Source organism: Chelonia mydas, chromosome 2 (genome assembly GCF_015237465.2).
Source record: "Chelonia mydas isolate rCheMyd1 chromosome 2, rCheMyd1.pri.v2, whole genome shotgun sequence".
Classification (NCBI taxonomy): Eukaryota; Metazoa; Chordata; order Testudines; family Cheloniidae; genus Chelonia; species Chelonia mydas.
The window spans coordinates 8,942,223-8,957,582 of record NC_057850.1 but is presented as its reverse complement, the minus strand read 5'-3'; the positions used below and the strand labels follow the sequence as shown (position 1 = coordinate 8,957,582).

The window sequence follows — 15,360 nt, the reverse complement described above, 5'->3', positions numbered from 1 at the left end:
AACAGCCCAATCTTACTAAGGTGCAGAATGAAGTCATTAGTCGAGTAATATACACATTATTTTTTCCAGTGTATAAAGGGATAGGGTCATGGTCATAGGAGAGTTCACCTTCCTCTGTGCCTGTGAACTCAGATACTCTGCTGGCGTCAGGTGGGGATAATAAACTTGTGGCTAGAGCGTATATGGCACCACAGCCTTCCACTGGATGTAACGTATGAACTGTTCAGCTACATATGAACATTTTGCGATCTGGAGGCTGCAGCCCTCGGATCTAAGATCTAACACCACGACAGCCAACTGAAATTCCCCGTTAGCCCACTTGTGTTACTGGAACAAGAGGTCCTGAGTTACATCCCCAACAAGGACAATCAAGTTCATGAGGCTGTGGGGTATGGAATACTTGCCAGGAATGAAGTTTCTGTGGCCATGGGATTATTACAGCATCACAGCCTATCGCACCATTTCTCAAATGTGGGGGAGTGAGGAGGCGAGCGGGGGGGGGTAAGGCAAGCAGCGGGTGGGGGTGGCTGAGGAGGCAAGCGGTGTGGGGGTGAGGAGGCGAGCGGCGGGCGCATGGGCAGCGGGTGGACTCCCTCTTTGGGGAGGCTAGCCTCTGACTCCACCCCATCTGCCTGCGCTCCCCCCGCCCCCGGCACCTGCATCCCTGAGACCCCCTGTGCCTGGAGCTACCACCTCCCCGCCCGGAGAAGCCCTGACTGCCCCCACCCCCGCGGCCGGAGGAGCCCCGGGCTGGTCAAAGCCTCCCCCCACCCCACCTGCCCGGATAAGCCCCAGCGGGGCTGGCTGAAGCCCAGAGCACCTCCCCCCTTGTTCAGAGGTGCTCTGGGCTGGCCGAAGCCCCGAGCCCCACACCTGCCTGGACGAGCCCCGGGCCAGCCGCAGCCGTGCCTCCCCTCCCCTCCTCTCCCTCCCCTCACCAGACCCAAGCCACCCTGATATGTTTTTCATTATTATTTGGACTTCTATTATGTCAAAGCATTTTTAAATTTACTTCAGAATTGTGATACAGACAACCACTTTTACCAAAAAAAAGCAAAAGAAACAATAATAAAAAAGACAAGAATGTGCAAAGCACCTTATTTGTGTTTCTATTCTGTGAGGTCCAGTAAAGAATAGAGATACCTGTGCATGATTTTTATTACTGAGTCTGCAAAAAAAAAAAAAAAAAACCCAAACCTTACATAAATAAATTACAAGGATTTGGATGTATATATGTGCATATTACTTTATTAACTTTAGGAAAAATAAATAATTTTAGGGAACAGTGTCAGTGTGGCCACCAGCAAGAGTTGGTGGCCGCACTCTGAGGCCACCAAAACATTTTTTGGGAGAACTCCTGGTATCGATTCTCTGCGAGTGCTTAGGGGGAGTCCCTGGACCCCATTCCTAACCTTTTGCTAAATTTCTGTCAGTGGTTGACTTGCAATATGTCCTGTGATGGCCTGGCAGACGTGGTGGGTATACACACTTGGTTCAGATGGCTGAAGAATTGTGGCCTCTACTTCATCATCATAATACAGAACAAGAAATTGTTTTTACATCTGGTTAATTTGAAAGTGCTCGCAGCCCCACCAGCATCCTCCACAGAAAACATATGAGTGAGTCTGGACTGTGCACATCAGTGGCTCTCAACCTTTCCAGACTACTGTACCCCTTTCAGGAGTCTGATTTGTCTTGTGTATCCCCCACGTTTCACCTCACTTAAAAACTACTTGCATACAAAACCAGACATAAGAATACAAAAGTGTCATAGCACACTATTACTGAAAAAATGGCTGACTTTCTCATTTTTAGCATATAATTCTAAAATAAATCAATTGGAACATAAATATTGTACTTACATTTCAGTGTACGGGATATAGAGCAGTATAAACAAGTCACTGTCTGTATGAAATTTTAGTTTGTACTGACTTGGCTAGTGCTTTTTATGCAGCCTGTTGTAAAACTAGGCAAATATCTAGATGAGTTGATGTCTCCCGTGGAAGACCTCTTCATACCCCCAAGAGTACACGGACCCCTGTTTGAGGACCACTGGTGTACACAACTATTACTCCATCAGACAATGCTATCAAGAGGTCATCTATCCGCAGTGAGCATCTCTACGCAATACAGACACTGCCCATTGTCTGTGGGTTTCTCAGTCTCTGCCACATCTCTACCCTGAGCAACAAGTTGGGGTTTTAGCCATCTTGTTAGAAGAGGCGCTCCAGTCACATGTATTGTGTGGTAGCACCCAGGATCCCCCCTCATGGACTGGGACCCATTGTGCTAGGTGCTGTACAAACCCAGAAGAAAAAGACAGTCCCTGCCCCGAAGAGATTACCATCTACATGTTGTTCTGACAGGCTGCATTCAGAGAACTGTAGACGCAGCTACGCCAGTCAGATCCTGTGTTCCAGCTTTCAAGATGGGCTACAGCAGATTGCTTTATCCCTCTTGGGGGATATGTTCTTCTGGACACATGGGGTGCACAGTACAGGCACCATGGCATTTAGAGATGGGGAAAGACCCAGTAGGACACCTAGGCCAGTGGAGGGTGGTTCCTTTTGGTAGATTTGCTGGTGCCAGATCACAGTGTGTTACAGGTGAAATGCATGATGGTGCGTACAAACATTTCTCTAAACACTGAATGGAAACAAGTGAGGCCCCGGGAGAGGCTAAGCAAGATGAAATGGGTGCAGCGACAGGCACACTCAGATCTCATAGCAGCGATATGGTGGAAGTTAATTGCGCAGAGCCCGTAAAGATGCTAAAGCTGTTTGGCATATCTCTTGTGGAATCTGAAACGATGCTGTTACTATAGCAGGAAATGGCCGCCTCAGAGGGGTTAAAAAAAACAGCAGTTACCCGTCTGATCACACAATAGGTCTGTACTAGTTATGGCAGCTGTTTGGAACTGTGATACTATCATCTAGTTACAAAAAGTCATTCACACAGTCTGATGCGAGGAAGGTCTTGGGGTTGAGGCATTGGTCAGTGAAGATCTGAGTTCAATTCCTGCCCCCAATATGCTGTGTGATCTTGGGTCTTTCACTTCACCCCTCTGTACCTCAGTTCCCCATCAGTGGGGACAGTAGTATTTTTCTCTTTCCCGCTCTCTGCGCAAATATTTGGGCTGCATGCTCTTTGGGGCAGGGTTGATCTCCTACTACTTGTTTGTACAGTGCCTAGCACAACGGGGCCCTGGTCTCCGTTGAGGCCTCTATGTGCTACCACAATACAAATAAATAATAACAGTACTGCATAGGAATGGGTCAAATACAGCCTCGTATTGCCCTTTGTGAGAGCTCTATTTGGACACACGCAATCCTGCAACGTAACTTTTTGCTGACCACTGAGGAGCTCTGTTGGCATACGTGCCTACATCAATTCAGGAGCAAACTTCAAAGCCTTTGAAAACGCTGGCAGCTCTGGACACCACTGAGGACTCTGAACGTCGCCTGAGTTTGGCACTCAGGTGTTTTTGGTCAGGTCTTTTACATCGTCTAACCTTTCCCCTCATCTCTGCAGGGGATGAAGAAAATCTCAGTAATGGTGTTACCAAGTTACCAGCTGCCCCAATTCTGCTGTCTGCACATAGCTAAGAGCAGACTGAGTCCTTTGGGGGTAAGGACTCTGATTTAACCTTGGTCTACACTTAAAATTTAGATCGCTCTAGCTAACGTCGATCAGGGGTGTTAAAAATTAAGCTGACCTAACCCCTGGTGTAGACGCAGCTAGGTCTACGGAAGAATTCTTCCTTTGAATTCTACCACCACTTGGGGAGGCGGATTACCTAGATCGACCAAAAAACCCCTTCCGTCGATGCAGGAAGCATCTATGCCACTTCAGCATGCCCCTGCTGTGTGTCCGTATGGTGCCTAGCTCAAAGGGGCTCTGCTCCTGATTGCAGGCTCCCACTATAGAAAAATTAAATAACAACAACAATAGTAGACAGCTTTGACAATACACACTGCAGGCCAAACTCAACCCTGGTGTACAAGGGGGCCGCTCCATTGAAGGAAATGGTTTAGAATTAACTAATGCCAGGGATAATTTTAATGGAATATCTCTCAGCAGATAAAGGTCGGAGTATTAATTTGGACCAATGGATCAAACCACAGAATCCCTTAGAGTAATGTAAGCTGGTGTAAATTGATTTCAATACAGCAATGTGGATTTAAACCACCTCAGGTCCCTAATATTTATTATGCACAGCTATACACAAATAGCTGGTTGAAAGATGTTAGGGAGAAACTGAGAACAATTACAGATATAAAGCTAGTAAATGGGAAGGCTATTGTTTCCTCTAGATTTGTCCAATATGGGCATCTAAACATTGCAACTTAAAGCTTTACAGAAGCCATACCTCCCCATAAATCCTCCTAAGCGTGCTCGTAGAGATCAGAAATTAGAGCTTGGGATCTGAGCAGCTGGCCCTACGGGCATCATGCAAGAGACACGAAAGGGTTAAAATAACTGAACAAGTAAAGACACACATTGTGGCCAACTCACCTGATTTAATCACAAATCTTGTGCCATTCGGAGTTTGTCTTAAAGCCCCAGCACCTGGAGTGCTGTGAATATGAGAGGATCTCATTTTGTTTAAGTTTTTCTAGCCTTTGCGATTGCAGAGAAAAGCTGGAAAATATGAACTCTACAGCCTTACAGAGCAGAGGGCAAATGAGACCCCACTTTTATTATTCTGAACAATCTCTTGTGTTTTTAAACCAATCTCATCATTTTGGGGGACCTGACTCATAATTTGTGAGTGCTTGGGATGGCAAAGCCGGAATAGAAATGGTTAAAAACAAATGGAAATGCCCATTGAAAAGGAGGCGAGAGCAAAGACTCACAGGAAGGGTCACTTTCTTCTAACACTGAACCAGGAACCTTATTAGAACAGGGAAGCTGCTCTGTTGCTTTGCTTGATTTACTGCAAGGCATCTGCCTAGAGCCTTCCCTGTCCTGCCTGGCTTCCTGCTACAAATGTAAAGGAAACAGTGCACATATTCATGCAACGGGAAGGGAAAAAATAATGTCCGTGGACAACCCTTTTCATTTTCCCTTCGTTTGGCTCTTCTCCATTTCGACTGCAAGCTGTTTGAGGCAGAGCACTCTCTCCTTCCATGCCCACTCGCTCGTTAATTAAATTCTGAGGTGTCATCTGACCACCCCATTTCTACCAACAGGAATAATCCTTGGGTTTCGTCCCACTGGGGCACCTTTTCAAATGCCTCCCAGTTCTGCCGGTGCAGATAGTTTGGGTAAAACAACCAGTCTTGATTGTCCATCCCTATTCCAGCTGACATTTGATGCAAAACAAATTGAGGCTCAGCGCTCCCTGCATAAATGAGCATGGGAAACGTGGCTGAAACATGTATATTATTCCAGGGCCCCCTTTCAGTTAAAATGGGGGCCAGCTTCTGTGAAAAAATGTGGAAAAAGTCCACATTTGAGTAGATATATGCTCAGTTTTTGAGTCTTTTTTTCCCCTCTGAAAAAGGAGACAAATTGGAGCTTGAGTCGCCTCTCACTTCCACCAGTTCTGTCCTATTGTAATTTCATTGACCTCCATGGCATGTTCTCCAGGCTTACACCAGCCTAGATGAGGGCAGAATCAGGCCCTCGGTGGTTTTGCAAGCAAAAATAGGCATTTAATTCAAAGCACAAATACAATGAAACTGGAGGGGTGTGTGAAATTACACCCAACTGGCAGCTCATACCATGGGATTCTTAGGGCAACCTTTCCAGGGAGATTTCACACAGCTCTGGTCATGCGTTTGATGTCTGCTTGCCTGGGAAAGCTGTCCTTCCTGGTGTGGAAGCCTCATTGTTAATATCTTAAAGAGAGAACATTCCCTTTCGCTTAGGACCGTGTGGGCCATTCGTGATATTTGCCTCCTCAGTGCTGGATCGCAGAAGAGATTTCCTTGCCATCAGGAATATCTTCCCCCAGTTATGCATTCAGGCACCCCCTTGGTGATGCTAGGGTGACCAGACAGCAAGTGCGAAAAATGCGGAGGAGGATGGGGGGTAATAGGACCCTGTATAAGAAAAAAAACCCAAAATCGGGACTGTCCCTATAAAATCAGGACATCTGGTCACCCTAGGTGATGCCACCCAGTGCACAGTTGCTCCCTGGCAATCAGAGCAGCTACCCTCACAGAGATTGGGTTATGTCAAGCTTTGACCTAAGCAAAACCGCTGACCGTCATAGGGATTTGGCTGATTTTCTTAGTTCCCTGTGAAATCTGCGACTCCTCACAGGGAGTAGAATTTTATTTCAAGCTAACGCACAATATACAAATAAACCCAGCGCATGATGGGCGATGAATGCCCGGCTAATTCCAAAGGGCGAGTCAGTCAATACAAGCTACCCCTTGGTCCAGCCCAAGAGAACGCTGCCACCGGCGCCTGCTTTTTGACTTTTTCCAGCACTTGGTTCCCACTCCCCATAGCCTCTCTCTCACACACACAGCCTGGCTGTCTGATTCCAGCCCTTAGGCACATCCCACGCTATTAGTCCTGCCACCTTTCCGCTGGTGTTGATTTCTAAACGCTTTGCAGATATTAATGAAACCTCCCATCAGGCCTCCAGATACCAGGCAGTAAATGGTTAAGTGACCAGGGAAAAGTCACTAACAGGGCTGGGCATGGAATCCAGGCATACCCTGCTCTACACACGACTAGACATACTTTACTCCTCCAAATCCTAACAATGGGAAAACCCTTGTACCACAGCTCATCATCCTCTGTGTATCCAGGCAGACTCCACCAGTGCTGAATTGCACTCGTTGCTAATTAGCATGGCCTCAATTCCGCAAGCTATTCTGTGCGGGGCATCAGGAGCTTTTTGCAGCATCTGACTGCACTGCATTGAATTTGTGCTACTCTTCTTCACACACACATGCCCCAACCCCCTTGCCTTGATGCTTCCTCCCTGCTTTGTTCATTTCCTTTCTGTGTGAAAACCAGAAAGAATTTTACTGCAAACTTCTTTCCCCTTTTCTCTCTGTCTGCACTATCTGATCTCCTCACGTCCTGAGCACTGAGAGGCTGCAAGACCTTGGCCTTTATGCAGCTTGCTATTTTCAGCTGCTTTTTATTATACCATAATGCCAAGCTCACTAGCTGTTCCCAGCAAGAATGACATTTATTACGCTATTCCCTGGGCCTCATAACCTACCCTGTACATTTTATAACACACACACACAAAAGGAAAGGGCAGTTCCGCATTTTTATTTTGGTAACTGAATTATTCAGTTCTGATACTGCACAGCGATGCTAGTCCCCCTTTGTATACCTATGTTTGTATACTGATCTTCACGAAGCACAAATGTCTATAAATGTCCTGGCTCACATTGTTATGCAGGTCAAAGGGTAACAAACTAATTCCTAGCATTTTCACTGGATCATATTATTAGATATCCTTGGGAATGCCCGAGAGTGCTGGGTGTGGGCAAAAATGCTTGTGAATCTCAAAAGTTGAATGAATTTTAGCATGGAAATCCATACCACCAATTCAGTAGTAATTATTGTCCTGTCTTAAAAGTTCCAGTCCTCCGATTAGCGAGCATGTGATTTAGGTGACCAATCACACAACACAAATAACAGACCCTTCGAACCGTGCCCATTGCTAGCCCATGTAAACGCATTCTCATTACTGTTACCCTCTGTGATGAGCTGGCGCTCTCTCTGTACGACTTATGAATCCTGACTGATATTGTCAAGTTGTATTCGGGAAAACCTGCGGTATCATCTGTACCGATAAGTATGTGGTTCCATCACTGTTGATACACACCAGGCAGGGACAATGGGAAACACTTGAGGGTAATGATGATACTTAAACCTCACAAAAAGATACGCTAAAAGCAGCTGCAGCCTTAGGCTATGTCTACACTACAGACCTTCCAGCTGTGCCGCTGTAAGGTCTCCCATGTAGCTGCTCTTTGCCAGCGGGAGAGAACTCTCCCGCCGGCATAGTTAAACCTCTCCCAATGAGCATAAGCGGGAGAGCCGCTCCTGCTGACATAGCGCTGTCCACACCGGCACTTTTGTCGGTGAAACTTATGTTTTTTCACACCCCTGACTGACAAAAGTTTTACTGACAAAAGTGCTAGTGTAGCCAAAGCCTTTGACAAACCAATTTAGCTGATTCCTCTGAGGTGGGGTGGGGTGGGGAGGTAGCAGCTATGGAAAGCTACCAGGAGGAACAAAAGAGGCCAGGAGGTGTCCAGGGGGAGTTTAAAATAAAGAAACACAGAGGAACAAGGGCCAGACAGGAAGAGGAACGGTGGGGTTGGAGACTGCAAGGTCACAGAAGCTGGGTAAGGGACTCCATGAAGGAGAGAGACCAGCTAGCCTGCGACAGGCTGCACAAGGAGGGGACACCCTGCCCGGACACCAATGGTCCCTAAAGACTCCCAAGAAGGAGTGAGATAGGAAGGGACATGTGTTTAGTCTTTATTAATCTGTATGATCAGTCTTCTCCTGGGCATTACATGATTAACTGTAAAAGAGCATGAAGGTGTTAGACTGTGCAAAATGTGTGTGTGTGTGTGTGTGCGCGCACGCGCACGCTGACTGCTTTATAACTGCTGTGCCCCACCGAGGGAGTTAAACTGTAACCAGATGCTTCACACCTTTGGGGTGGAGTTCTGGGACAGGGTATATTTAAGTAACTGGTGTATCCCAGGGGTCAGCACTGGGATGAGCTTGAGGAGCCCCATTTCCAAGAAGGTGTAAGAGTCTGAGAGTTGGCACCCAGGGAATGTGTCCAAGATGCCAAGGGAGGGACCAGTGCCGCAGCCTGCTGCGGATCCAGGAGCTTGATGCATCCGGGGATCCAGAGCAGCAGATATTTGGATTCCCCCGCTGCCGTCCTAGGGGGTGGCCAGCAGGGAGCACTTGGTAGAATCTGTGGTGCCCTCATCCTTCCTTTCCCCTCCCATGCACATAAATGTGCCCGGCCCATATATTCAAGCATCATTGTCTTGTTAAAGCTCAGGGTAGGGAGCCAGAGGTTTTATTCCTGGCCTCCCCATACGTAGTGGTACAGTGTGGTGGAGAGGTGAGGTGCTACTGGCATGAGTTTGGGATGGCTGAGTTAGTCACAAGCGGCAAAATCTGGAATAGAACCCAGCCCCGGTCTGTGCTTTAACCCAATACCACCCCTTCTCCCTTGTGACCTGGGCACATATGACTGAACAGCAATGGGCATGTTGTAATAAGAGCAATGTTCACGGACATAGTAGTGGATGTATCTAAAGTGCACAGACCTAGAAGCCAGGAGACCGGTGCTGATCTTAGCTCTCTTACTGACTTGGGCAAACTCTTGCCCTATGTGTAAAACGGACAAAAGGAAATTTCTTTCTTTATCTACCCTGTTGGGGTGTAGTGAGGATTATCTAGCTAGTGCTTGTCCTTTTAAAGATGGAAAGTTGCAAGCACCATTGCTAACAACGCATGGTCACACAGTTAGATAAATGAGGGAAACAGGTAATTGCCTCAGGAGGAAGTTTGGCTCAGTCTGTCGGTGATGAAGGGGAGACTGTTTCGTTAGGGTTGGGATCAAGCACAGCCGTTCAAGGGGTTTATTGTGCAGGGAATGTCATTCGGCTCTTTGCAAACTCCCAAGGACAAGGGTTTTATTCTCGCAGTGTATGTTACTAGAGGTTTATTTAAAGTTCTCCCCAGAATTCCCTGGGTGGGTTATCCCTAGAAATCACTGGATGAGAAGCAGGATTAACCAGCAGCTGGATCTTCCTTATCTGAGCCCCAGGGGCAGCTCTCTGACGTCACTCAGTTTCATGAACTGCGTTTACCACCAGCTTTCGGGGGAGGAGGGTCATTATTTCCCCTGTGAGTATCTATTTATTGCTCCATATGGTATGCGGCAAACCTCGGAATCAGGGGCCTAAAATAGATGTGACAGACTGTAATTGGCATAGGCGCCTTGGAGAGGGGCACAGAAGAGGGGCCTAGCAAAGGCTAAGGCTCACCGATAGCTCTGCTGTGCTCCAGCGGCATCTCTCGTGCCTCCCAACTGAAAGACCCTGTTTCGAGAGAAGAAAAGGAGTACTTGTGGCACCTTAGAGACTAACCAATTTATTTGAGCATAAGCTTTCGTGAGCTACAGCTCACTTCATCGGATGCATCCGATGAAGTGAGCTGTAGCTCACGAAAGCTTATGCTCAAATAAATTGGTTAGTCTCTAAGGTGTCACAAGTACTCCTTTTCTTTTTGCGAATACAGACTAACACGGCTGTTACTCTGAAACCTGTTTCGAGAGAGTAATCTGGTTTGTGGGGAGCGCTGTCAGCCAAAGCAGCCCTAGGAGCTCGAGGGATGCAGTTTATTTGCAACCTCGCAACTGATTCCAGTGTGCAAAATATGCAGACAAGGGCACTAGATGAGACAAGAGAGACTGGCCGTATGGGTCAGATGATCATGCGTTGCCCAGTACTGGAAGGTGAGATGATTTTGAAGTCAAATGTCAGTATTAGCCCTGATTGACACATCAGGCAAAATTCAGCTCCCTGACTTCCGGAGGCGTTACACTCCAACAAGAATTTGGCTCAATCTTAATTCTTAGTATTTTTGTTTTGGGGTAGCACTCATAGTCCCCAGTCAGCGGCTGGGCCCCATTGTGCTGGGTGCTGTACAGAGATAGCCCATGCCCCCAGACAGCTATTCTCTCTGAGGGCAATGAAGCTAGCCATTGTAAGCATGAGTTAGAACCTTGCATATTTATTCATTTGGACTATCATAATGGCATCCTTTGAACTTGTAAAGTGCTTTTCATTGCAGCTATATTGATGAGGGCAGTGCATATGCTTAGAGAGAGAAAATAAAGCTCAAAACATTGGTGATGGGGTGTACAAACCCCGCACTGGGCAACAAGGGGTTAAGGAACTGCTCTGGGCCCAGCCAGCCCCTCCTGGCCACACCTGTAGCAAATGCACCAACTGGAGGGGGAGTTAAAAGTCAGGGGAGCGGAACATTTGGTAGCAGCCCAGGGAAGAGAGCAGACCTGCAACCTCAGGAGAGAAGAACTGAGGGAAGGCAGAATGTCTCCCTAAACAGCTGTCCAAAGGTCCCTCCCTGAGGGAAGGGAAGGTCTGCTGCACAGACAGCCTGAGAGGGCAGCAGTCCCCTCTCATACAAACTCCAGATTTGGTTAATCACCCTTTATTTTTGTCTGAACTACCCTAGCAGGGGAAAGCCCTTGGACTGAGCTGGCCCCAGGAGGATGGGCCATATTGCTGGAGCAGGCAGTTACTGCCCGAGAGAGAAAAGAAAGTGACCTCCCCCACACCGCCTAAACTCAGACAGCGACTTTGGGACAACTGCAGAGCACTGACAGCCCTCAAAGTGCCCTGGGTCAGAGCTCGGTGGAGTGGGAGGGGCCCGGGTTCCTCTACCAACAAATCCCGCTGCATGTCATGAGCCTAAGCCCTGACCACTAGGCGATGCTCCCTTACTAACCACCTTGAGCGAGGGCCATCACAGCACTATAAAAACTTTACCAAAATAACCTTCACAGCCATCCCTTATGTCCCCATATTAATATATAATAAAACTAGGAAGCAGAAAAGATAAGTGAAATTCTCGAGAAGATATAGCTAGCAGTGTCAGCCGTTTGGGAAGAAAAAAGGGGTGGGAATTTCTTCAAGTTCCTCCCATGATCCCAGAGTACATGGGAGTTTATGCTAAAGGATTAACAGTGAACAGGAAACAGAGTTGACACCATTGTTATCATCATTAGGTTTCAGAGTCGACACTTCATTGATCTGAATAGGGAGAGTTCATGCTGGCCTGAGGGTATGTCTACACTGCAAAAAAACCTCTGTGTCTCAGAGCCTCAGCTCCAGGGAACGTCTGCACTACTATTTTTAGCCCCATAGTGCCTGCAAACCTGAGTCAATTGACTTGGGCTCTGAGAGTTGCTGTCTCAGAGGTTTTTTCTCCAAGGGCACCCTAAGAGACTCTTCTGTTCTCATGGCTTACAGGCTCACAAAGATGTCACAACATTGGTTCATATTTGGAAGGCTTTTTCTTCACAGATTTATGGGCTAGAAAGTTAATATTCAGACTAAGCACTCAGCTCCCTTTTGGATGTCGCATAAAAAATAATTAGTCCTTTCTTAAGGCTTGCTTCTTTGATGAAGCCCGAGAGAGCTTGAATCATTTTTACTTTAATCACTTTAATAATTATTATCACACTAATTCAATAATAAAACTTTAACAGTACCAGCAAGACGTGCTCATGCCTACATTGATTAACAGCGTGCTCTTCTTGCTTCCTCTTTGTAACCCGGACTTGTCACCAATTAGGCCTTGATCCTGTGAACGGATCCAAATGGTCCTGTGCGGAACCCCATAGAAATCAATAGGGTTGTACCTACTCGGAGCCATTCACAGGATTCAGCCTTAAATTTCAAGCCCTTTGTGGGAGGGGGACCATATCTTCCTATTTCTAGCCCTTGTCTCTAAGGTAGCACCTCTCTCGTTTCTAGAAAGGCCAGCTCTAAACATTCATTGTATTGTGTGTAGTTAGCCTCTGGCTGTGCATAAGTGCTTAAATTATACTTGGAAATAAATTCAGTAATAGGGAATCATTAATTATTATACAGCCATATTCTGCTCCACTGACGTGCTGAATTGTACCTCACTCTGCATGCAAGGTACTTTCCAGTGTGAGTAATGGTGGCAGAGCCTTGTTCATATAGAACAAGGCCAAGCTTTTCAAAAATGATCAAAGATTTTGGGTGCCTCAACTTTTGGAAGCCCAACTTGAGACCCTGGTTTTCAGAGGTTGGTGCTCTGCCCTTTCTGGAATCAAGCCCCTTTCAAGCTGCCTCAAGTTGGGCACTCAAAAAACAGAGACACCCCAAATCACTCGGCGATTTTGAAAAATTTGGCTTAGAGACATAGTGCTCTGTATTATGATACTAGAGGGCTTAGGCCTTAAAAGACGTCAAGAAAGCAGAGATCCTGGTCTAGTTTCTCCCTGTTACACCAGTGCAACCCCATTGGCAACATTGTCCTTCATGGAAGTCAATGGGTTGTACTGATGTAACTGAGAATTCCTAAAAGATATAATACTAAGGCTCAACATCAAGCTATTCTGATGCAGAGGAAAGATAAGAGGAGCCACAGGAGGCCAAAGTGGCTGCACAAGCGATCTAAAACCCACAAGCGATATATACAGGAAATGGAAGGAGGGGCATGTCGCCAAAGAAGCATACATGGGAATAGCGCAAGTGTGGAGGGACAAAATCACAAAAGCCACGGCAAAGAATGAGTTACAGCTGGCAAGAATTGTTAGAGACAGAAGGAAGGGGTTCTTCAAATATGTCAGACAAAAAAGAAAGATCAGGGATGGTGGGGGTCTGCTGCTCAGTGGAGAAGGTGAGCTGGTAATGGAAGATGATAGGAATGGAGAAGGTGAGCTGGTAATGGAAGATGACAGGAAGGCAGAGCTGCTCAATGCCTACTTTGCTTCAGTCTTCTCACAAAAAATAACGTGACCAGATGACTAGTGAAGTTGCCATAGACAATAAAGGGGAAGGGTTGCAGATCAGGATAAGTAAAGAAAACATCAGAGATCTTCTGACCAATTTGAATGAATTCAAGTCAGAGTGGCCTGATGCTATTCACCCCAGGCTGCTGAAGGAATTATCTGAAGAAATCTCAGAGCCATTGGCAATAATATTTGCAAATTCATGGATGACAGGAGAAGTCCCAGAAGACAGAAGAAGGGCTAACTAGTGCCCATCCTTAAAAAAGGGAAGGAGGAGGAGCCAGGAAACTGTAGACCAGTCAGTCTGACTTCAATAGCTGGGAAGCTTCTAGAGCAATGTATAAAACATTCAATTTGCAAATACGTGGAGGATGAAGGGGTGATCACTAGCAGCCAGCATGGATTTACTAAGACCAAATCATGCTAAACCAGCTTGATTTCCTTCTTTGACAGGGTAACTGGTTTAGAGGATGGGGGAATGTGGTGGACCTAATATACCTGGACTTCAGCAAGGCTTTTGACACAGTCTCACATGACATTCTGATACAGAAGCTGGAGAAATGCGGGCTCGGCAGAACTACCAGTAAGTGGATACATAATTGGCTAATCGCAAACAAAGAATAACTAAAATGGCATGATGTCAGATTGGAGGGAGGTCTCAAGTGGGTTTCCACAGGGATCTGTTCTGGGTCCAGTGTTGTTTAACATCTTTATTAATGACCTGGATGTAGGACTAGAGAGCACACTGATGAAACGTGCAATGACACAAAGCTAGAGAGGGTTGCAAACACTGTGGAGGATAGAGCTAAAATCCAGCGGGATCTTGATAAATTAAAGAATGGGGCTATAAACAACAAAAAGAAATTCAACAAAGACAAATGTAAGGTGCTACACTTAGGGGAAAAAACCCAAATGCAGAAATACAGAATGGGGGAAAACTGGCTTGGCAGTAGCACTGCTGAGAAGGAGCTGGGAGTTGTGGTGGATCACAGCCTCAACACGAGTCAACAATGTGATGCTGTTGCAAAAAAAGCAAATTCAATTTTGGGTTGCATTAACAGAGGCATAGCATGCAAGGCTCGGGAAGTGATAGTACCACTCTTCTTGGCGCTGGTTAGGCCTCAGCTGGAGGACTGTGTCCACTTTTGGTCACCAATGTATAGAAAGGATGGAGAGAAACTGGAAAGTATCCAGAGGTGAGTGATGAAGATGCTCAAAGGGTGCAATGCAAGACATATGAGCAAAGATTGAAGGAACTGGCTGTGTTTAGTTTGGAAAAGAGGAGTTTAAGGGGGGAATTGATAGCGGTCTTCAAATACTTGAGAGGCTGCCATAAAAAAGATGGAGGAAAGTTGTTCTCTCTTGCCACAGAGGGCAGGACAAGAGGCCATGCGTTCAAACTACAGCATAGCAGATTTAGATTAAATCTTAGGAAAAACTTCCTAACTGTAAGAACAGTAGGACAATGGCACAGATGCCTAGGGAGGTTGTGGAAGCTCCTTCACTGGAAATTTTCCAAAGGAGGCTGGAGCCATCTGTCTTGGACAGTTTAGACACAACAAATCCTGCATCTTGGCAGGGGGTTAGACGAGATGATCATTGTGGTCCCTTCTAACCCTGTGGTTCTATGGGGGCAGTGAGTTTGCCTAATCAGGTTCACAGAGGGAGTCTGTATCAAATGGTGTAAATACCCCTAGGAGGCAAGGCAATTAGGCTAACATAAGAATCACTCCAAACAAGGCAGAACCCTGTGTTGAGGTTTCAGAGCAGTTTAGTTAACGTTCTCATGTGTATGTCTCTCCTGTTGGTTCCCACGCCCCCGCACTTCCTTG

At 46.5% G+C, this 15,360-nt stretch overlaps 1 long non-coding RNA gene across 1 annotated transcript; it reads left to right on the top strand.

Moving 5' to 3' along the window:
- Positions 1-1,422: 1,422 nt before the first annotated feature.
- On the top strand, positions 1,423-14,809 carry LOC122464202. The gene is made up of 4 exons (XR_006288143.1): positions 1,423-1,435; positions 2,865-2,870; positions 8,531-8,540; positions 14,606-14,809. It is a non-coding gene; the product is annotated as an uncharacterized LOC122464202 (long non-coding RNA).
- The last annotated feature ends 551 nt before the right edge of the window (positions 14,810-15,360 follow it).